The 22449-nt window shown below is 46.3% G+C and overlaps 1 non-coding gene across 1 annotated transcript; it reads right to left on the reverse strand.

Annotated features, from left to right (window-relative positions):
* Positions 1-3259: 3259 nt before the first annotated feature.
* LOC123650502 lies at positions 3260-3331 on the reverse strand. The gene has a single exon (XR_006739370.1). It is a non-coding gene; the product is annotated as a small nucleolar RNA SNORD38 (small nucleolar RNA).
* Positions 3332-22449: the final 19118 nt, after the last annotated feature.

The following is a 22449-nucleotide window of genomic DNA, read 5'->3' on the forward strand; positions in this document are numbered from 1 at the left end:
TCCTGGGCTTTATCCTAGACCTATGGAATCAGTAGAGTGAAATCCAGGAATCTACACTTAAATTTTTTTTGCTTTTTATATAAAATATATATAACATAAAAATTTACCTTTTTAATTATTTTTAAGTGTACAGTTCAATGACATTAAGTACAGTTATATTGCTTGCTATGCAACCATAATAACCACCCATCTGCAGAACTTTTTCATCTTCCCAAACTGAAACTCTGTACCCATTAAACAATAACTTCCCATTGCCCTCTCCCCCCAGTCCTTGGTGATCACTATGCTACTTTCCTCCTCTATGGTTTTGCCTATTCTAGGAACTTCAAAAAGTGGAGTCATACAATATTTGTTCTTTTGTGTCTGGCTTATTTCACCTGGCATAATGTTTTCAAGGTTCATCCATGTCATATCATATATCAGAATTCCATTCCTTCTTAAGGCTAAATAATATAGCATTGTATGCATATACTACATTCTGTTTATCTATTCATCTGTTGATGAACATTGGGTTGCTTCCACCTTTTGGCTATTGTGAATAATGCTGCTATGAACACAGAGGTACAACTATCTATTTAACTCCCTGCTTTCAATTCTTTTGGGTATATACCTACCAGTGGAATTGCTAGATCATATGGCAATCCTATGTTTAATTTTTTTTTCTTTAATCAACAGGATACAGATGTCCATCTATGTTTAGTTTTTAAGGAATCACCACATTGTTTTCATCAGTGTCTGCATCATTTTACATTCTCACGAGTAACACACAAGGGTTCCAACTTTTCCACATCCTTGCCAACACTTGTTATATTTTTATTATAGCCATGCTGATGGGTATGAAGTGGTGGGATCTGGTCTTTTAACATGAGCCTCCACATGGTTTTTATTTATACTAAAGTTTGAGAATTCCTACTCCTTAGAAATCTTATCAGCAGGAAGAGAAGGAGTGGTGAGGCTTCTAAGCCTGAGAAGCATACCAAAGATTTAGCTACAAGTATCATCAATAGTAGATTGAGAATGTTTGACTTATTCCCCGCTATTCCCCTAAATAAAAAGTTTTTTTTTAAAAAAGGAGTGGTCTTAAACTACCAATCTAAATGGTTTTAAGTTTAAGTCAATGGTCTTAAATCTACCAATGAAAAAGCTAGCAGACTGAGAAAGAGAAACAGGGATACTGCTTCCCATCTTGGCAGCCACCCTGAATTGGGTCAAAGCAAGGAAAAATGTCCTTCAAACCAAAGAGCTCCCCACAGCAGCCTCAGTCAATACTTTGAAACAACAAATAACATTTAGCAGCACAGTCCACAAAGGAAAAAAGGAGTTCCTTTCTGGGAATGTCTGGCTGCGTAAGTATAGAGGCTCTGCTGCCACAGAAGAGGTGAACTGATGCCAGTCAAGGCAGAGAAGAGGAAAGGAGGCAAGTGACAGGAGACGCATAAAAGGGTGGATCTGTGAGCCTGTGACCTTGGGTTTCCCTCCACCTGAAAGCTTCTGTAATACTTAGGGTTACATTCACCTAGTTTCCGGATGGGAAGATGCGCTGGTAAGAAGGGGAAACCGGGACCCAGGCTTTCAAGTGGTGAAAGTGTGCCCCCTAGTGGTTGTTGTCTGCAACATTCACGTCATTAAAAATTCTCAGGTGAGGTGAGGAATGAACCGGTGGAGGCGTCAGTGACTCAGCTTTTACTTAATTCATTACAGTTGTCTGGAATGGGGAGAATTAAGTGACTTTTCCAAGGCTATGTGCTCCACTCTCGAACCATAGCTCCTGTCAACACGTAAGCAGATAATAACATAATGGAAAAGAAGCAATAAGACTACTGGGAGGAAAATCCATGCCTCTTAGAGTTTTCTGCCATGGCAAGAGGGAAGCAGAGATATACACTAGAAAATAACTCAGTGTATTTTTTGTACTGTACGAAAAGGCTTACCACAGTATGAATTAAGCAGCAGATCTCTAATCTTTAGAGTTTGATGTAGCACAGAGTAACTTCTCTCTCTACTGGTGTCCCCGGAGGCCACATGAGAGAGAGGCTCAGTAGATGGACCACAGCCCAGCCCTGGCTGCCACTTCTGTGTCTACAACGTGTCTCTCTGGGGCCTTCAACCCTTCAGGTCCGCAGTGAGGACTTGCCTACTGTTGTCTAATCTATGGGGAATCCTTCTTTTTCCTTCTTTATAAAAATACTGGATTGAATTCTGAGAGTAACCTTTAAATCTAAGGCCGAATGTAATCTCCCCAAGTGTAAAAGGCAATACTCCCTCCCTGCAACACACAAACAATTTAACATTTTACAATCAGGAAGTATCTTACAATCAATGTCAAAAGAAACTTTCCTGCCACTACTTCCTCTGCCCCCGCCATCTGAATTGGTATTAAATTGATGGCCTTTTTAAAGAAACCATTGATCTCCTCAAAGCCAGGGAGAGGGGAAAAAAGAAGGTGTGGGAGGAATTGGGCTGGCTTTCCAACTGACTTGGATCCCATGACCCTCCTGACTGTTCACCCAGGCCCTGAGCCCAGGCTGAAGCCTTTAAGTATGAAAAGGACTCGCCATGCAATGCATCAAAATGCACTGAAGAGCTGTGCAACAGCAATTCCACTTCTAGGTATAATATATCTCAAGAGAACTGGAAACATATTTTCACACAGAAGCTTTTTCACACGGATGTTCACAGGACCATTATTTCAAATAGTCAGAAAGCGGAAACAACTGAAACGCCCGCCAACTGACGGATGGATAAACAAAATGTGGTATGTCCATACAATGGAATATTATTTGGCTGTAAAAAGGAATGAAGTACTGACACATGCTAGAAAATGGATGAGCCTTGAAAACATGCTAAGTGAAAGAAGCCAGTCACAAATATCACACACTGTATGATTCTATTTATGTGCAATGTCCCCAGTCAGCAAATCCATAGAGAAAGAAAGTAGATTCATGGTTGTCAGGGGCTGGGGAAAGGGAGTAACCGTTAATGAATATGGAGTTTCATTTTAGAGGGATAGAAATATTCTGGATTATTTCTATCTAGAAATAATTAGTGTAGTAGTAGTGATTGTACAACTCTGTGAATATACTAAAAATCACCAAACTACAATTTAAAAGGGTAAATTTTAGGGTACTTGAATTGCATTTCAATTTAAAAAATTAAAGGAAAAAAAAGAGCTGTATAAATAATTGTATATAAGTTATATGTCAATAAAAATAATAATAATAAAGGGGAGAGGGCTTTATTAAGTTCCTCTTATTTTTTTTCCCCTCAGATATATTTTATTGTCACTTAAAGTCAGTAGCAGAACTGGAAAACTTCCTCTTTGACTCTGGAAAGCTAGTCAGGGAACACCTGTTTGCCCAAAGGATGGGACAAACTCCTATGAAGCCAGGGTATTTCAGGTTCCAATGGGGAGACCTGCAGGGACTGGGGACATCCCACACTATATCTCAAGGCATCTGACATCCCCAGGTCCCAAGGGAACATACTTAGGGACACAGGAATCCATCCTAACACACCTGAAGGGCTGTCACATGACAGCAGGATTGGGCTTCCAAGTGACTCCAGTGGGCAGAAATAGGACCAGTGGATGAAGTAACAAGACAGCTCTGTCTGGTCAATATGAAGAAACATTCCTGAGGGGCTAGAGCTGTCCAGATATGGTGTAGGTCACCCCATGTGTGAGTGTCCAATTTGAGCCAGGCTGGAGAAGCACCTCTGGGACCTTGTATATTTATGTATCCCCTGGCAGGGGACTGGATGTTCCAGCACTGAGACCCTAAGCATCAACATGAAGGATGAGAGAAGAAAACAAGGCAAAAAGAAACTGATGAGGAGGGAGAGTCTGAAGGGGGCTACTGGCAGAATCTGTAATGAGCGTGTCACTGTAGGGTTGGCCCCTCTCAGTCTGACGGCAGGGTGAGCATTGAGATGAAGAAAGCGTAGACTAACCCTGTTCGAGGTGAAGGTATTCCAGTGCAAAGCCTCAAAGGCTCTCAGGAAGTACTGGGCAGTGATTAAGCACAAGGCTTCTATGTCCAGCCAGTCCTGGGTTCAAACCCTGACCTACTACTTAGTAGCTGTGTGACCTTGGGCAATGCATTAAGATCTCTGGCCCCATTTTCCCTGGTTAAAAAAAATGGAATAATAATGGAACCTACCTCACAAATTTGTTCTGAGGATTATATGAAATAATATAAATAAAGCACTTAGCTCTATTGTATATTAATATTAATGGTAGCTGTTGCCAACCAACCTAAACAAATTTAATTATGTATAAACCATCAGGTTATTTTTTGCTAGATATAGGTAGCTCCCAAACATTGTATGTTGTTGAGGGCTAGCTACTCCCCCTACAGCTTCACCCAAGTTTCAGGTTAGTATCTGCCACATTTGAGACATTTTTAGACACACTTTTATTGGCCAGTAGATGCAAAAATTATCTGTTTTGAAAGCTGATTATAGCTCTGTCCATCCGGGTGCTCTAAACATGCCTTGCATGAAAGGTTTGCTTGAGGGGACCCCCTAATCTAGAGGAAGGATTAGGTTAACCTTCAGGCTTTATGTAACTCAAATGTTTTGACATCATGACTGGACACAGGATCATTTCAGAATCTAGCTTCAGGTACCATCAGAAAGGTGGAATGTATGGGGCCCAGCAGATTCTTTTACCTTACCACGCAAGGGCAGGGAATGACTGTAGACTATTCTAGCCAATATGCATATCTTGGATACCACTGATCTTAATGATAAGAACTCATTTCTTTTTTTTTCCTAGTTGAATTGGCAGGTGAGTAACTACTACTACATGCTCCTTAGAGGATTCCGAATTCCAAGGCCATCTTCCAGCCGAGAACTCATTTCTAACTGGGCTTACTAAGAAGCCACATCTTTCCCCCAATAAAAACCTATCTAATGATTTATTATGCTCATTACAATGCTCTGGTGCTAATGAGAAACAATAAAAGCCCTCATATTAGCAGTGAATGTTTGATTAAGTGGTAGCTGATCACGCCTGCGCCATATACAATCTTTGATTCAAGGGCTGACCCCCGGGAGCAGAGTTTAAATGAACGCATACGCACTATCACACTGTAAACCACAGGCTTCCGACAGCTGACTGCATTTCTCCAGTGCTCTGGCACTTCTGAAACAGAAACTTGCTTATAGCAGGAGCTAAACACCTAGACTCAGAGCCCATTGACATGTGGAAGTCCTGCTATGAGCCAGTCATTCCTCTCAGTCCTTCAGCTCATTTAAGTCTCACCACAGCCCTTTGAGGTGCAGACTCTGACCTACTTTACTGATGAGGAAACTGAGGTTCACAGAGGTTAAGTTATTTGCCTAAAGCTGTAGGATATTCGGCAGAAAGAAAGTGAAGAAAAAAGAAATGAGAATCTCTCTGTAAATGAATGCAGCATTTCACTTTAGGTGAGGAGCGAAAACAAGACTAAGTGTGGCCATGGAGCCTGCCTCCCATCGCCTGCAGAGAGCCTGCCCCAGTAACGAGGTTCATTTATCCTCTCATGTCATTCCAGTGCATCTAATTTACGTCCATTTGAGTGTTAATTTCAGGCTTTCAGTTGACTGCAGAGAGGTGCACTCTCTCCCCGCAGTCCAGCTGAGGACCTCTAGGCCTGTCCACACTGTGTGGCCGTGCCCAGTCCCAGACCACCTCCGTCTAGAATTACAGCAAGCCAAGGGCTAGGGTTACTGCACTCAGCACTGGAAGGGCCCTCATTCCAGCCTTTTAAAGCCGAAGGCTAATCACTCATCACTCGCCAGTTGGCCGGTGTATCTGGAACTTGCTTTGTTTCTGCCAGGGCTGAAAATAAGCAAAGGATAAGGGGCCATCAGGAATGGAACAGGCTGAGCAGGGCCTGGAGATGTGAGTGACAGGGGAATTTGGAGAGCTGACACTCCCAGGGTGTCTGGCTCAAGGACACTCATGAGGGTCTCCACAACTAGTATCATGCTTGTGATGAAGGGCCTGCATGCACTGTCCCCAACTGGGATTACTGAGGGCCTAACATGTGCAAGGCATTTGTTAATGGGAACTTCAACACAGACTCTGTCTTTGAGGGGAAGCTTATAGTGGGGAGATAAAGGAGGTGTTCCCCAAGTTTACCCCCATCAACCTGTTCCTCCCCCTCTCCTGCTCATCTTCACATATTTCCAGTCTCCATGAACAATATCCCCATTCACCTTCTCACAAGTCCCAGAACCTGGGAGTTATCCTGGAGTCTCCCCTCTCCTGCACCTCTGGCATCAGATCAGCTATCACATCTTACACATGCTAGCTCCTTTGCTTTCCCACTTCCAGGACCCTTATTCAATATTTCATTGTCGCTCGCTTGGACTGTTGCAATAGCCTCCCCACTAGTTTCCCTGATCCAGGACCAGCCCCTTACCCCGCCCCCCACCTCCACCCCACAGTCAGAATGATCTCTCTACGATGCACCCCAGCCACGCTAGAAATCCACCTGCAGCTTCCCATCACCTGCAGCGTAGAGCTGAAGCTACCCATTCATTTTGTCACTATCACTCTTGCAATGAATATTTGATGGGGACTTTCTCTGTCCCAGGCACCATGCCAGGATTCAGTACACAGGAGTCAATAAAACAGACACGGTCTTTGCCCTCAGGAAGTTTTCAGTCTAGTGGGGGAGACAAACAAAACAAGTAAACAAGAAAACATAATATCACATTGTGATACGAGCTGCCAAGTGGAAGAACTGGGGTCTGGCACAGAGAGTGACAGTGTCACCTGCCTATGACCAGACGCTCAGGGAAGGTACGACCGAGAACTGAACGACGAGCAGAGGTAGCGGATGAAGAATGGACACAGCGGAAAAGAGTGTGTTGTATCTGAGCAACAGAAGGAGGGTCGTGTGGCCACACAGTGGAGGGCAGGGGAGAGGCACAGAGAGTGTGGGGACATAGGCGGGGTGGCCCGTGCCTTGTAGGCCATGGGAAGAGCTTGGGTTTCATCCTAAGGAAACAGGACAGTCACTGAAGGTTTTTAAGCAGGTAAATAACTCAGTCTGACTTAAATTTTCAGAACATCACTTCGGTGACTGCGTGAAGAATGGCTGAGAGGGATGCCAGAGCAGAAGTCATGTTACGTGCTAAGTGAAGTCTCCTAAAATTCACGTGTTGAAGTCTGAATGCCCAGTACCTCAGAACGGGACTGTATTTGGAGATAGAGTCTTAAAGGGGTAAGTTAAAGTGAGGTCATTAGGATGGGCCCTGACTCAATAGGACTGGTGTCCTTAGGAAGAGGGGATCAGGACAGAGACACACACACAGGGAAGACCATGTTAAGACATGGGGAGGTGGGCATGGTGGCTCACGCCTCAATCTCAGCACTTTGGGAGGCCAAGGTGGGAGGATCGCTTGAAGCCAGGAGTTTGAGATCAGCCTGGGCAACATAGAAAAAATATTTTTTTAATTAGTTGGGGATAGTGAAGCATGCCTGCAGTCTGAGCTACTCAGGAGGCTGAGACAGGAGAATCGCTTGAGCCCAGGAGTTTGAGGTTGCAGTGAGCTGTGATTGCACCACTGCACTCCAGCCTGGGCAACAGAAAATAAATACCAGTTATTGAAGCCACCCAGTCTGTGGCACTTTGTTATGACACTCCTAGCAAACACATACAAGTGGGATGTCCAGTTAAGAGGCCATTAAAGAAGCCAGGCTGGGAGAAAGATGATGTGGCTCTTTTCAGAGGGGAGGAAAAGGTGATGGGTTCCAGAGACAGCTGAAAGTAGTTTACAGCACCAGGTCGTGGACCAGACGTGGGGTGAGGAAGAAGAAGGGACCAGGAGGATGCCCAGGTCTGCCTGTGCGACCAGGTGATGGTGGTGTCCTTTACTGAGGTGGGGAAGGACCAGGGGGAAGCAGGGGTGGCAAGGGAAGGCAGGCTCCTGCCGTGACCTCCATGGACTTCCGTGTTCTCCATGACAATTACGATAACAAATCAAATTAAAAAACCCAACATAAGATTTTCAAAAAATTATCAGACTTTATGTTTTAGAACACTTTTAGATTTACAGAAAAATTGAGCAGATAATAGAGTTCTCATATATTCCTCCGCACAGTTTCCCTTATTATGCCAACATAAGTTTTTAAAATTATTTTTTAATTGGAAAATAAAAATTGTATGTATTTATGATATATGATATATTTTGATATATATACATATATATCTTGTGCAATGGCTAAGTGAAGCTAATTTGAACATGTCCATTATCTCACATACTTATCATTTATTTGTTATGAGAACACTTAAAATCTACCCTCTTAGTAAATTTTGAGTATACAACACATTGTTATCAACTATAGTCACCATGTTGTACAATAGATCTCTTGAACTTATTCCTCTTGTTTAACTGAAATTCTGTATCCTTTGACCAACATCTCCACACCTCCCTCCCCACCAGCCCCTGGTAAGCACCACTCCAAACTCTGCTTCTATGAGTTCGACGTTTTTAGATTCCATATATAGGTGAAATCATGTGGTATTTGTCTTTCTGTCCAACATAAGTCTTAAAGCCAAAGGTAACTGTTGCAGAGTCAAAACAAAACTTATGCATTGCTACCTGTTCCTCGTCAACACAGAGAGAGAGTGTCCAGTGGGGAAACCACGTAGTGACGCAGCAAGTAAGCACGACTTGTCCCCTTCCTCTCTCTTCAGCCACCGCCCCACTCCGCCAGCTAACTTCCCACCTTGCCTTTTACAAGACTAGTTTTCCTTTTCTTCACTCAGCCTGGCTAACTCTTTCCTCTTTATGCCTCAAGACATGGCTCAAGTGTCACCTCCTCTCAGAAGTCTGTCCTAACCCTTCCTCTTAGACCAACAGCACCACCAGATTACCACCTCCCAAGCAGAGGGAGGGAAATGTTCTTTATGAATCTGGCTTCTGGCCTACCCCACAATGATGCTATACCCCACTGGAGGGCGGGGACCCTGGCTAATTGTGTCTCGATTCTTAGTGCCCAGCCCAGTGCTTGGCTGTAGTAAATGACTCACAAATATTTTTTCAACTGTACAGAAAGAGACGGGTGCCACTGAAAAAAAAAGCGGGGGGAGGGGGGGGGGAAGAAAAAGTGCTCTGGGAATGTAAGCCAGTCAGCAAGGCTGCCTGCTAATTGTAGAGCCAGCCTACCCGGGAAGAGGACTCACATGGCTCATTGCAGGAGAAGGTACTTAGAGGAGGCAGAAAGGCTCCCAGTAACAGGAGCAGCTGTTTGCAGCAAGCTGTTGCCTAACATGTCAGTGAGAGAGGCCTGGGTATGTGCCAAGTGCTGAAGGGAAAACAGATCATCTTCTGCGTGGATGGCCCATATCCCTGACCCTCCATTAGAGTGATCTATTGTGCGTGAGTGTAATTTGACATGAAATCTATAGATGTTTGGGTTGAATCTGATTTTGTCCACTTGGTAAATGAGTGTTGGTTAAATGATCTATCTTCTCCCTGGAGGTTGCAAATTCCATTTAAGTGGTGACTGGGTCTTATTAAGCTGTTTGAATCCTTGTAGCTCCTACGGAAAAGGACATGATATATCCCGAGCTATATATGTGTTGTGTTTGACAAATCGGTTTTACTCAAGGTTTTGCCAAGAACTGCCTGTGTGACTTTGGAGAAATCATGTAACTTCTTTGGATTCCATTTTCTCTTTAGGGGGTGGGGCAGGGGAGGGTATATAGCTTGGAAACAGGGCAAGGCGCCTGGGTTAGAGACTCCACCTTGAATGTTCTACGATCCTAAACTTCTCTTGCTGCTGGTGTGCTGAGCAGGATTGATGCTAATAACCAGATGAGTGCCTCCTTGCAGGCCTCCCTCTTCCCTCGTATTGTACAAACGGTGGGGGGGGAACTTTTCCCTACCAAAGATCACTGATGCACAGAAAAAAATCCTAATAGTGTATATGCAAATAAAAATGCAATTTAATATAGTTGCTATTTTATGAGAGAATTATGGCTGGTTCAAATTGTCTGATTTTTAAATATAAATAACAAAATACATAAAGCTATTGAATATTCTTTAATTTTTAAATGTATTATAAATCAGTGGATAAAATCAGAAGAAAAGGAAGAAAGAGAGAAGGGAACAGGAGAGAGAGAGGAATGACAAATATAGATTTTAGGAGGAATATGGACACACAGAGAGGGACAGGGAGAGGGAAGAGAGATGGGGAGAGGAGAGAGACATAGAAGCCGAGCGAGATTAACATCAGGGAGACAGAAGGAAAGAGGGTCTAACGTGCCCCTGCCAGCCCTGCTACTCACGGGGGCTGCCATCTTTCATCAGTGTACTTTGTTCTTACTTGCCCTCAAAGTGCAAGTCTCAAGTCTCTCACTGTCCACAACCTATGTCTTCATCTGTGAGTCACTTCTTTCAGTGATTTAGGATTAAATCCACTGTAGGAATTATGGTCAGTTAAAGGTTAAGGGAGGAATTCTTTTTTAGGTTGTAGGGCCAGTGACAAGAGCAATATTTGCCACATGCCTAAGAAAATCAAGCAGTCCAAGGGCTGGCTTTTCCTCCCCAGGTAGAGGCCAAGCCACCATTTATTTCTGAATTTTTCCTAAAACAGTGATATTGTTTGGTGTCCTTTAAATGTACCCAGAATACCTATTTAGTGTCATCTTATTCAAGACGTAGAGAGAAAGATTAATAAATGCATGTGGTACTAAAATCGCCACGTTTGGTTGTGTGAGTTGTTCACTGAACAAGAGTGCTCAGCCCAAGAGAAACCCATATCCACCTACCAAGCCATGCACCTGGCAAAAGCCATGTCCACTTGGAGAAAATGATGCCTTTTTCTAATTCTTTCAAAGGTGCCAGTAGTCCTATGTGACCCAGCACCCAATCAGAGCAGTTTGCTTATTTATCTAAAGAACACTGTGATACTGTGGATGGCTCTGGAGGCTTGATCTGTACATGGGCTTTGGTGCCCCAAGATGGCAATGGAAGAGGAGGGTAAACTACCTTAAACATCGCCTATTTTACATTTGTTCTCTGGCTTCATCCTCATCACATCCCTAAAGGGTAGGTGAGGCAGATTTTCACTCTGTTTTCAGATGAGGACACTATTGCTCTGAGAGATTAAGAGACCTACTCAAGGTCACATAAAATAAGTAAAATTTGGAACTTAGTACAATACTAGGCATACATGTGTGTCAACGAACAAAGGACTATGGAAGCTAAGAATAGACATCAGCTATATAGACTCTGAGTCAGATGTTCTTGCTGACTCCCTGAAAAGGAATTTGGGGCTATTGCCAAGTCCCTCTCTTATCTGATCTTGGTCACTGTCAGGCATGAGTGGGTCTTCCTTAAAGGACTAGTAGGAGTGGAAGACCCAGAGAACCCACAAATTTCCTCAAGGAACTGTCCAAAGAAGCCTGGGAGACTTGTGCCCTTTTGAAGCCTGAGTCTATATGGCCTTGGGTCCTTGGCCAACACCAGAGGGTGCTGACAGAGGTCCCAAGACAGTGCCAGAAAGAGGTGTGCATCCCTTATGGCCACTAGAGGGCGCAGGCAGGGCATCTGACTACTTCTTAGCACTCGGGGATGCTGAACAGATGGGATCATTGAGTCAAGGTATGGGGGCTGAGAGAAATCACGAAGAGCAGCTATTGAGCAGCAAATGGGCATTCGACTGAAGCGGCTGACAGTTGTTCAGTGTGTCTCAAACAGTTTTCTGGAGAAGACAAATAGATCAGTCCAATCTCCTATTCTGATACTAGCTGTGTGACCTTGAGCAAGTTGCTTCATCTCTCTGAGTCTCAGTTTTCTCATCTGTAAAATGGAGCTACTATGATCTGAAGTTCTAGAGTTGCTGTGAGCCTTCTAGAATGTCTAGTATATTACCTGGTATTTTAAGCAGTTTGACTAAGGTTTGTTATTATAAAACCTCAGTATGTTTCTGGGCCCAAGGAGATCCTGAGAGGGCATTTGAGTCCTGGAGAAATCCCCTGAAGAGCTTCTGAATTGCAGCTTCCTGGTGGAGGCTGTGTTCCTCCCAAATAGTCACATGTTTAACTAAAGTGTGTATGTTCACAACCTCAGAGGTATTTTTGGATTACATTCCGAACAGCACAGTGTACAACATTAAACACAAGTTGGGGGCATGCAGAGTGCAGAGCTGAGAGCGGATGTCAGAAAGGAAACTTGCCAGAGAGGGAGAAGGGCTGGGGATAGGTGCAGGGACAGAAACTTGGAAAGAGGGAGGTAGTGAAATATAGTGGGGAAAAAACTGGATTGGACTTCAGAAGATGCAAGCCACTATGAGGCCAGGTGAGCTGGGGACAGATGTTCTCTCTGGGATCATTTCCTCATCTTTAAAATGGGGAGGTTGGATGGATCCCTTCTAGGTCTGACACTGTCTCATTTCACCCAGGGAAGCAGGAAAGGAATCCCAAAGGAATCAGAAACATTGGGCAATGCCAACATTCGCTCCAAGTCATATCTCATGTTGTTCATTCTTTTCTTGAACATCCAGCCCATGCTGGGCACAGTACTATGGTGCTGAAAGAAAGCTGAAGGAGCAAGACAAGGGTTCAAGGAACAGACAAGGAACCCTGGGTCTGTCTTATTCACTTAATCTCTCAAATGTCCGTTGTTAGCTGAACCTGTACACAATTCCAACCACACAATAAGTCCTGCCATGTTTATCACATTAGTAATATTAAGAATAATATACTTTATATTGCACTTAATACTTTTCTAATCTTTTTCTCCTAAATTATTTCATTTACATCCATCTCTGAGAATAATACAAAGAAAGCAGAAAACATGATCCTGGAGGCTGGGTGTGGTGGTTCATGTCTGTAATCCCAGCCCTTTGGGAGGCAAAGGAGGGAGGATCGCTTGAGGCCAGGAGTTCAAGACCAGCCTCGGCAATATAGTAAGACCTTGTCTCTACAAAAAATAAAAATAAAAATAATTAGCCAGGCATGGTGGCACCTGCCTGTAGTCCCAGCTACTCAGGAGGTTGAGGCAGGAGGATGAGGCTGAGGCAGGAGGATCACTTGAGTCCAGGAGCTCGAGATTACAAGGAGCTGCACCCCAGCCTGGGTGAAGAAGGAAGACCCTGTTTCTTAAAAAAAAAAAAAATCCTTAGCCTCAAGAAGCCTACTTTCTAATTGTGAATGGAAATAATGAGACAACAAAACAAGACTATTTGGATCAAGGTCTAAATTTTGCAGGTGAGGCCATTCCATCCACATTCAGAAAATGTATGATTGCTATGGGCTATGCTAGCTGGAAAAGACTTCATGATTAGGAGGGACTTGACCTGAAGGTAGGTAGGAGTTAGATTGGGAAGAGCTGAGAGGTTTCTCCAGGAACAAGCATGGTAGAAATCTGGTTGACTAGGCAAAGCAATGGGGGTTCACTAGTGGTCTTGAGTGTATATTTGATCCTATGCACACTTGAGAAGCCATACTATAGTCGAAAAACTGCACGTAACGTACCTTTAAGTAAGAGGCATTTGGGGAAAATGAATCTGGTGTCTGTATAAGGATGGTATTTATAAAAGATATACCTGAGCCAAGGGGATGTTAGAAGGCTGTTACAATAAAGGGCTTAGGCTTTAGAATCAGGTAGACCTTGATTTGAACCCTGGATTCTGTCACTCCAGAGCTGGGTGTCATTGAACAAGGTGTTTATATTCTCAAATTTTTATTTTTCAATCTGTAACATGGCAATAATTACACTTACTTTTCAGGATGGTTCTAGTATGAAATGTGTTAGGATATACAGAGCCCAGTGCCTGAAATGCTCAGTGTTAGTTCTCCCATTTCTTCTGCTCTAAGTGAAGAGAGACACTCAGGGAAATAATTTCTTGACTGATCAGTTCCAAACAAAGGGAAGTAAACAAGGCAGGATGAAGCCATTGGTAGAAGTTGAATGTGAGTAGTTCCAGGAAGTGGTGATGAACTTGAGATGACAATGGTACGTACAGATGGACTGACATTAGAAGGAAACCAAGGCTAAAGCTGTAGGTTCAGGGGCCCTTCATATAAAAGTGACAGTTGACACTGTACAATGAGTAGCTTTAGGATAGCAAGAGTGTAGAAAAGTCACTGAGACTTGGAGGGTTCCATTAAAGCAAAGACGGAGAAGGCAGACTGAGCAGCTACTCTTTGTGAAAGGAAATGATCAGGAAAGTACGGGGTGTCAAAGCCACCATAAGACTTTCCAGAAAAAAAAAAAAACAACTTTCTGACAAACGTTGAAGAGAAGTAATAAAGGACAACCCTGAAGAGAAGCCATTTGACCCATGCTGACCTCAAACAATGAGCCTTAGATAATCAGAGGGAGGAGCAGGACAATGACCCCTCAGGAGAGCTGGAGAGGGGACTCAGGCATGGGGCAGAGTGGAACCAGATGACCACAAAGGTAACTTCCAACTGGACACCAATATCCACCACTTGGGAAATAAGCATCAGTTACGCTGGGGAAATACAAAGAGCTTGTGAAATATCCAGAAGTCTGACTGCAAAGGGGAGGAAAGGTATTAGAGGAAGGAGCACAAGTGTTAAGAGACGATAATATGGGGAGGTCGCTTCATGTTTGAGGGTGAAAGGAAGCAAACAGTAGAGAACATTAAATTGCAGGGTGGGGGGACCTCAGAACCCAGAATTTAGAAGCATTATTTCTAGGAGTAGAAAAGAAATTTTATTTAGAGTTTAAGGGGAAGTGTTACCTTTAGAGAGAAGAATGGTACTTATTCCTCTGAAGATTAAGGAATAAAAACCTAAATTGAGGAGAGCAGGACCCACAAGGGTGAGCCTCCAGGTTGGCCTCAGCCTTCTCAGAAGAGTGGGGGAGGAAGGATGGAAGTGTTGAAAGGCTTAGGAAGGGGGGGCCTCCTGTGAGGAGTGCAGCAGACAGCCCAGGCACAGAACAAACAGGGGAGCAGGAGAACACCCACTGAAGAATGGCCACGAGGCAGAAGACAGTCAAAGAAACTGAGGCTATTTCACCTGAAGAGAAGGCATACGTGGAATTCAATGGCTAGTTTTAAATATGTGAAGAGTTGATATGCTGGAGCAGACATCTGTGCGAACAGGGGGAGCCACTGATGGAAGTTGCAGGAAGGCAGACTCCACATGAACATGAGACAGAACTTTCTAACACTTATGGAGTGGAGAGGGGAGTGGTTCTCCCACCGGTGGTGTCCAGGAGGTATCTGGCAGCATCTTGCCTAGAACACTGCAGACAGAAGAAGTCAGCATCAGAAAAGAGTTGCACTTTGGTGATATCTCGTTGAAATCTATAGCTGAATCTATAGGCATGTAACAAATTTAATTTAAAGAATCTCAGGGCTGGAAGGGACCTTAAAGGTCATCTAATCTAATAATCTATTTGACTCTTGAGGCTCCTCTGTGAGAGGCTCACCATATGATCAAGGACTGCAAAATACAGGAAAGCTAAACCTGAATCCACCAGCAGCCACAGGGCAATGGGTTTCTAGTTACTTGTTATCTGGATTGAGAACTAATCTGTGTCTCTCCCAGAGACCTCACTTTCAAGGTGGTCCAGGTGAAACTTTCATGATAACCCTTCTCAATGAACCAGGAAATATGTATGAAATATAATCTTGAGTTGTTCATCACCCTTTTTTATGACTTGAAATCATAAACTTAAAAAACAAATAGGTTATTATTCATATTTCGAAGAGATCCTTCACTTTACAAAATAACTTACTTTGGGATACTTTTAAGCAACAAATTCCAGTGATGAGTTTAAAATGTGCTCAGTTTTTCTCCCTACCCCCAGGCAAAAAGCTCTTTGCACACAACTTTTCAATAACTTCTGTGTCACACAAAGTGAATTCCACTAGTATTACAATGTAACGAACACTTCCTTTGCTTGATTGCCAACATACAAGTGGTCAGTGATCAGTCTAGGTCTGTCCAAAGGGAGTCAAAGCAGAGGGCATCTAATTTGATCCAGAATTTCAAGATCTGCACCAGTCAGGGCTCTGTTTACCCTGGGAAGAGAGGTAGAAAACATCAGAAATGTTCTCAGTGGCATTGGGTGAAAAGTCCTATTGGGTTATTGGTACTTGTTTACTAGCTGCGGGCCTTGGGGGGAGTGACTTAACCTCTCTGAGCCTCAGTTTCTTCGTGTGTAAACAAGGAACACTTAACTCACATGGTTATTCTGAAGAGTAGGGAGAATGTCTACAAAGCAATACACACTCAGACACACAGTAGGAAGTCCCTCCGCTGCCTCCACAGGGTTGACTTTGCTTCTCAGCAAGCCAGTGAGGTAGCACACCCACGGATTGTTAATGCTGTTTTGCACAGGGCAGAGCCAAGCCGCAAACTAAAACTGCAGCCAGAACAAAACCTGGTTTCTCTGCCCTGGTTGCAGCCTGCCAAGCAAGCTCATCATCTCCTCTGGTGAGACATTCCCATAAGTAATAGTAAAGGAAAAGCAACACTGGTTTTAAGAAGGCATAAAGTAATAAGAGCCGTGGGGGATGGATAACCTCCAAGCACACGGTCTCCTCCCTCAAGTCCTGCCGATGCCCTGGGCCCAGTTCCTAAGGGAGGAAGCTGCTGGGGTAGGAGGTTTGACTGCAGGGATGGGCTGATGAAAAGGGTGAGCTTTACACTCACATAGCATCTCTCGGTCTCCAAGAAAACCCCCAACTACCACCATCCTCATCATCTTTACTATGATTAAATGGCAATTTCACAACTTTGCATAAAAGTGAACAAAAACCTCTTAACTACATGTTTACCAGAATGGCTAAAATGAAAGAGAAATGAAATAAAAATACTAAGTACTGGGGACCATGTGGTGCTACTGCTGGTGGGAGTGTAATCTGCTGTAACGAATTGTAGAAAACTGCCTGGGTAGGATCTATTAAAGTGAATATTCGTATCTACGACATAGGGATTGTACTAGGTATATACCAAATAGAAATGTGTACTACAGTCATCAGAAGGTGAACTAGAACTGTGCTGTCCAACACAGTAGCTCTAGCCACCTGTGGTTATATTTAAATTAATTATAATTTTAGAAAATTAAAAATTCAGTTCCTCAGTTACACCTGTCACATTTCAAGTGCTCAAAAACCACATATGACTAGCAGCTACCATATTGGACAACACAGGTATTCTACTGGCCACTGTTCTAGAATGTTCGTAGCAGCACTAGTCACAATAGCCAAAAACAAGAAACTATCCAAGTGCCTATGAAGAGCTGAATGGATAAATTAATTGTGGTATAGTCACACAGTGGAATACACTAGTTAAAACGAACGACCTACAATTACACACAGCAATATGGATAAATCTCATAAATGAAAGAAGCCAGGCACGTAAGAGTACATACTATATGGTTCCATTTATACAGCGTTCCAAAAACAGGTAAAACTAATCTATACTGTCACAAGCCAGGACAGTGGTTACCCTTGATGGCCGACTGTAGTGGTGACAAGAAGCGGGCATGAGAGGACTTTCGGGGACTGGTAATATTCTGTTTCTTCACCTAGGTGTTAGTAGCACGGGCGTTTTCGGTTTAGAAAGATTCAGCGCCCGTACACTTAAACGCTTTTCTGTATCTCACACTTCTTCAATAAGAAGTTTACTAAACTCCCCTTTAGGAAACTTTGCTGTTATTAATAGTCTTACAGTCTAGGTTGGGGAGGGAGCGTCCTTTCAACAAAGTAAATGTAGTTTTGAGATCCGTACCGCTTCCCCTGCCGCCTCCCCAGGACTTCCCACAGAGGCCTATGGACTCCCCAGACGCCACCCAGGACGTCCTACCTGGCTCCGTGCCCCGGGTGCGGTGGTCAGGATGGCTGGCTCTTCCAGTCTGGGCTTTCAACCCGAGTGGGCCAGGCCGTCCCGGGGCTCGCCAGCGCGCTCCCTGCCCAGCGCGCTCCGACCGCCCAGGGTAAGCCCGCGGCCCCCGGGCGCTCCGTCCCGCGGCACCTGCGCCGCGCCCGGCGGTTCAGAGGATCCTTCCCTCGGCGGAGGAGCCAGGCTGCGCCCGCCCGAGCACTGAACTCTGTCCAGTCAGGGACAGTCGCAGTCCTTCCGGGGCTCGGGCTTTCCAGTGGGGAGAAGGCTCCCGGGAAGTCCCCTCTGGCGCCCTGGACCGTAAAGCGAAGGCGGAGGAGGCTGCAGCGAGGCCTCGACCCACCCCGCCTTCCGCTCGCGCAATTCTCCCGGGAAGCGCCCGCCCACCCGGCCCCACCCAGGCAGAGATGCGCGGCCCAGGACACTGCGGCCGCTCCGGCAGCGACCCGGAGAAGCCCTTCAGGGTGGGACTGGGTTTCCCCTCCCAACCTTTTTTTCCTCACAGTGATGGGCTAGAGGGGACTCGCGGCTTCGCCGGGACGGTTCTTTCATCCTTCCCTTCAGTCGAATTCCCCAGAGCCCTGCAGGCCTCGGCCCGGCATCACCTGCCCCGGGCTTACCCACAGTGGCTCTCTGGGTCTCTGTCAGGACGCGCACCCGCCCGCCCGCGGCGTAGTGGTTCCGAACCCTCGAATCCTCATGGGACCCCCCGCTGTCCTCCCGACCCCTCACCCCGTGCACCTGGGAGTGTCTCAAGGACAGGATAGTGTCCTGGGCTCTCAGCATATGCACCGCCTAGCACCTGGCTGGCCTGTAACATGGAGGCGGTGCCTGATGAGTACCAGGCTGTGCGCTAAGCTACTTTTACACGAATCATCTCATTTAATTTTCAACGTCAAGGCACTGGTACACAAGTGTTTACATATGCAAATATGAATTGAGTTGTACAGTTAATATTTGTGCATTTTACTGTAGGTTTTTTAAAAGAGCCTAGGAGAGGTACTGTAAGCATACCCATTTAATAGAGGAGGAAACAGGTTCAGAGTGTTTCTAACTTACTCAAGGTCTCTACTGCTGGTTGTGGTGGCTCTGAGATTAGGAGGAGGCAATCTGATTCCAGAGTCCATCCCCTTAACTCCTCAAGATCAGGCTCTGCAGAAAAAAATACTGGCCATCTAGAACCTACTCCACAGCCTACTGTAGCACAAGTCACTCGTGGGGAGGTGTTATACATTCATCCAGGGGAGCAAGGAGAGTTTGGGCCAAAAGTGATCTCTGAAATCATATAGTTCACCCTTCCCTCTGCCCTAGAGGTCAAAAACTAGAGGAACAACTTACTTGGCCCTCTCAAAGTCTCAAGGGTCATTAGAAGGCCTGCCTGAATTTTATAATTCGTCCTGGCTCACAGGACATTCTAATGAAGCAGCAGTCCTGGGATGGGGATCTTTTCCCCTGGGGAGGGAGCCTGAGGAAGAAATAGCTATGTTGTTCAAGAGTTTTCACTCTCCAGTGGCCCTGGAACCCCAGCAATGAGCAGTACAGAAATCCTTCAATGAAGTGATGGGAGCTATTTATACCTGGAGACTGCAGGCTCCAGAGAAGTGTAGGGAGTGGGCTGGGCCAGGCTGGCTTTAAGTATCTCGAGACACGCAACCTCCCGGAAGGCAAACCACAGAACCAGCTCTGTTTCCTCTATGAGGCTCACACATTCTTCCAGAACAGGAGAGGATGCAGAATGAAGGAAGACCAACGTAGGCCGGGAGGAAGCAAGCGAGTAAAGTGAGGATCTGGTGCTGGGAGCATTGAGAGGCCAAGGCCCAGCAGGATAAGGAACTAGATTGGAGAAAAAGTAGTTGCTTACTTAGGAAACCCTCAGGAGACTGAGAGCTGCAGTTCCCAGAGACTTCAGCTCCTAGAGTGCAGGCACTGAAATCCTGCTTTCGGAGTGAGCACTGGCAGAGCTCTGGACCAGGATCTTGCTCACCTACTATTCTCTGCACCTAGTGAATGCAGGGGAAGTCCAATTGGGTCCAAGATGCAAAACTTGGATTTATCTCATACTCCCAGTTTTCCATCCCCACCCATCCCCTAAGTCACTTATCTCTTCCTTATCTCCAAGTTCTCCCCAGTCCCCAAACTTTGTGTCCTGCTGTCAAAGTCTTCACAAAGTTCTCACTCAGCCTCCTATCCTAGGTTTTGAGCTGTAGGGTGAGGTATAACATTCCCAGGGTGGTGGGGAAGCCACGTCCCTAAGTGACATCATGGGGTGGAGAAGGCAAGATCTTCTACTGGGATCAGATGGGTTACCAAATGTCCTGGCTAGGCCCAAGGGAGCCAAGGGTCTGGCTCAGCATTTCCCTTGCAGGCAGCACCCAAGGCTGCAGCTCAACAGCACCAGGGTGATCTGCATGGCCCTTGAGCACCAGGGAAGAGGTTGGGAAGGAACCTGGAAGGCATCCCCCAGCCCTCCTGGCCCCATAAGTTCCTACTATAGTATCTGTCCCAGAGGCAAAAGATGCCAACCTGACCCTCCATGACCTCATGTGAAGGGAGAGAGACAAATAAATCTTTGCATGACACCATGTTATGATATTGGAAAGTACCTAACACTCTGGTGGCACAAATGAGGGAATGATTACCTCTACTTGGGTGGTTCAGGAAAGAAGCTTGGCCTTGAAGGAGGAACAGAAGTTCATCAGAAGGATGAGGGTGGAAGGGCATTCCAGACAGAGCGGGGCATGTGCAGAGGCTTGAAGCCTGAGATAGCAAAGGGCTGTTTGGACAGGCTTCCTTTTTGTCATTCAGGAATCCACTTAAATGGAATCTCAACAGGCTTTCCCTGACCACCTACTCCAAAGGACTGCCACTCCCAGCATTTTGTTCTATGTCATTTTTAGAATTCATCTATTTTTACATTTATTTTGACTCTTATCTCCCCACACATACACCTGAAAATAAACTCCATCAGTCTATGTACACTGGTTTTGTTCCTCACCATCCCCAGCATCTTAATATCCCAAGCTGGGAGTGGGGATCCTTTGGAGTAGGTGGTCAGGTGCTCAGTATACATAGCTGAATGGATAAATGAATATGAGTCTTTCGCAGATGTAGGCAGTGAGGAGCGGTATGGAACCAAGAATTCCCTCTCTAGCCCTTAGGCTAAGCAACCCATGGGAAGATAATGGCTCTAGAAGACGAGCTTACTAGGAAGGGGGCTTGGGGCGCATGGTGGTGGTGGCGGTAGGCTGTGTCCCAGCTCTAGGGCCACGTGGGAGAGAAGGGACCTGGCGGTGAGGAGCTCAGGAACCAGCAGTCTGGTGCACTAATTCACGCTCGGCTCCCAGGTTTTTCTGCTGCATTGAGAGGCGAGAGGAGGGAAGGTCTTTGCTCCTGGAGCGCCGCTTCTCCAGCCTCCCGCCTTTTGGATGAGTCCAAGTCGCATCCTGGGCGGTCAGAGGGCTTGGGGTCGGGGGGCTCCCTTGCCTGCGGGCCTGCCTCCCTCCCCTCCTCCTTTTTCTTCCTCCTCCTCGCGTCTTTCTAGCTCCCCAGCCGGGCGGCCCCGCAGCAACCTAGCAGCCCCACCCCCTCCTGTAAGGGCGAAATTGCTAAACTTGTAGCAATAATGACCCTGCATTCAGGCCGCCGACTCCCGCTGAACGTCTCGGCGCCCCAGCCGGCCTGGCCTAATCAGCGCGCCCCTCCTCGCTGCCCGCCCAGTCCCCGTCCCCCTTGCCGCCCCCTCCCCCAGTGCACAAAAAGTGTGGAATAAAACCCCCGCGCATTTCTCCGTCCCTCTGTTGAACAGACTGCAGCACAAAGCCCCCGCTCTGAGAAGCAATGGGGAGCTCGGGGGGGACGTCAATCCGACGCGCTGGGGTTTTTGTTCGCGCAGGGGACCTCGCCTTCCTACCACACCTTTTGTTCGGGACTCCAATAAAAAGCCATTCTTTCCGCACCTTCCCGGCCCGGAGCCGCCTTTCAGCGAGGCCCGGCCCCACAATGGCGCGGCGCTCTGAGGCCTCCCCATTCACCCGCCTTGGCACGCTCACAATCGGCCGTGTGGCAGCACAGGCCTCGCACAGCCATTCTCCGCAAGTGACAAGGAGCCGCATAAAGCCGCGGCCGCCGGGGGAGAAGGGAGGGCGGCCGAGGGGGAGAGCCGGGCCACGGCGGGGCTGAGCGCAGCGCCCCCGGGCGCGCTGGAAGGCAGGGCGGTATGAAGGATCAGTCTTCGCGCCGCCTACGGTTGGTCCTGGGGGCGAGGTTTCCTTTTCCTGGAGACCCTGAAGGTGGGGCAGGGTCTAAGCCTTGACCGTACGCGGGTCCAGACAGCTAGTCCAAACATCTGGGTAAAATCTGGGGGGATTGCAAAGCCCAGGACCTCAAAAGGCCCCGAGTCTCCGACCTGTCCTCCCCACAAAAGTAAATAGAAATGAATGAACAAAGCCACGAAGAGACCAGACTTGCAGCCTGAGGCATGGCTCAGGGGAGACCAGGCCTGCGACCGCCCAGGAGGACTGCCTTCCCCCTCGCACCTTTTTCCTTCCCTTCCCGCCCTATTTAAAGGATCCTTCCCCACTCTTTTGGGCTAAACAGAGCCTGTAGTCGGCCAACGGTTTGG

This window comes from Lemur catta, chromosome 14, assembly GCF_020740605.2.
Source record: "Lemur catta isolate mLemCat1 chromosome 14, mLemCat1.pri, whole genome shotgun sequence".
In the NCBI taxonomy this organism is placed as follows: Eukaryota; Metazoa; Chordata; class Mammalia; order Primates; family Lemuridae; genus Lemur; species Lemur catta.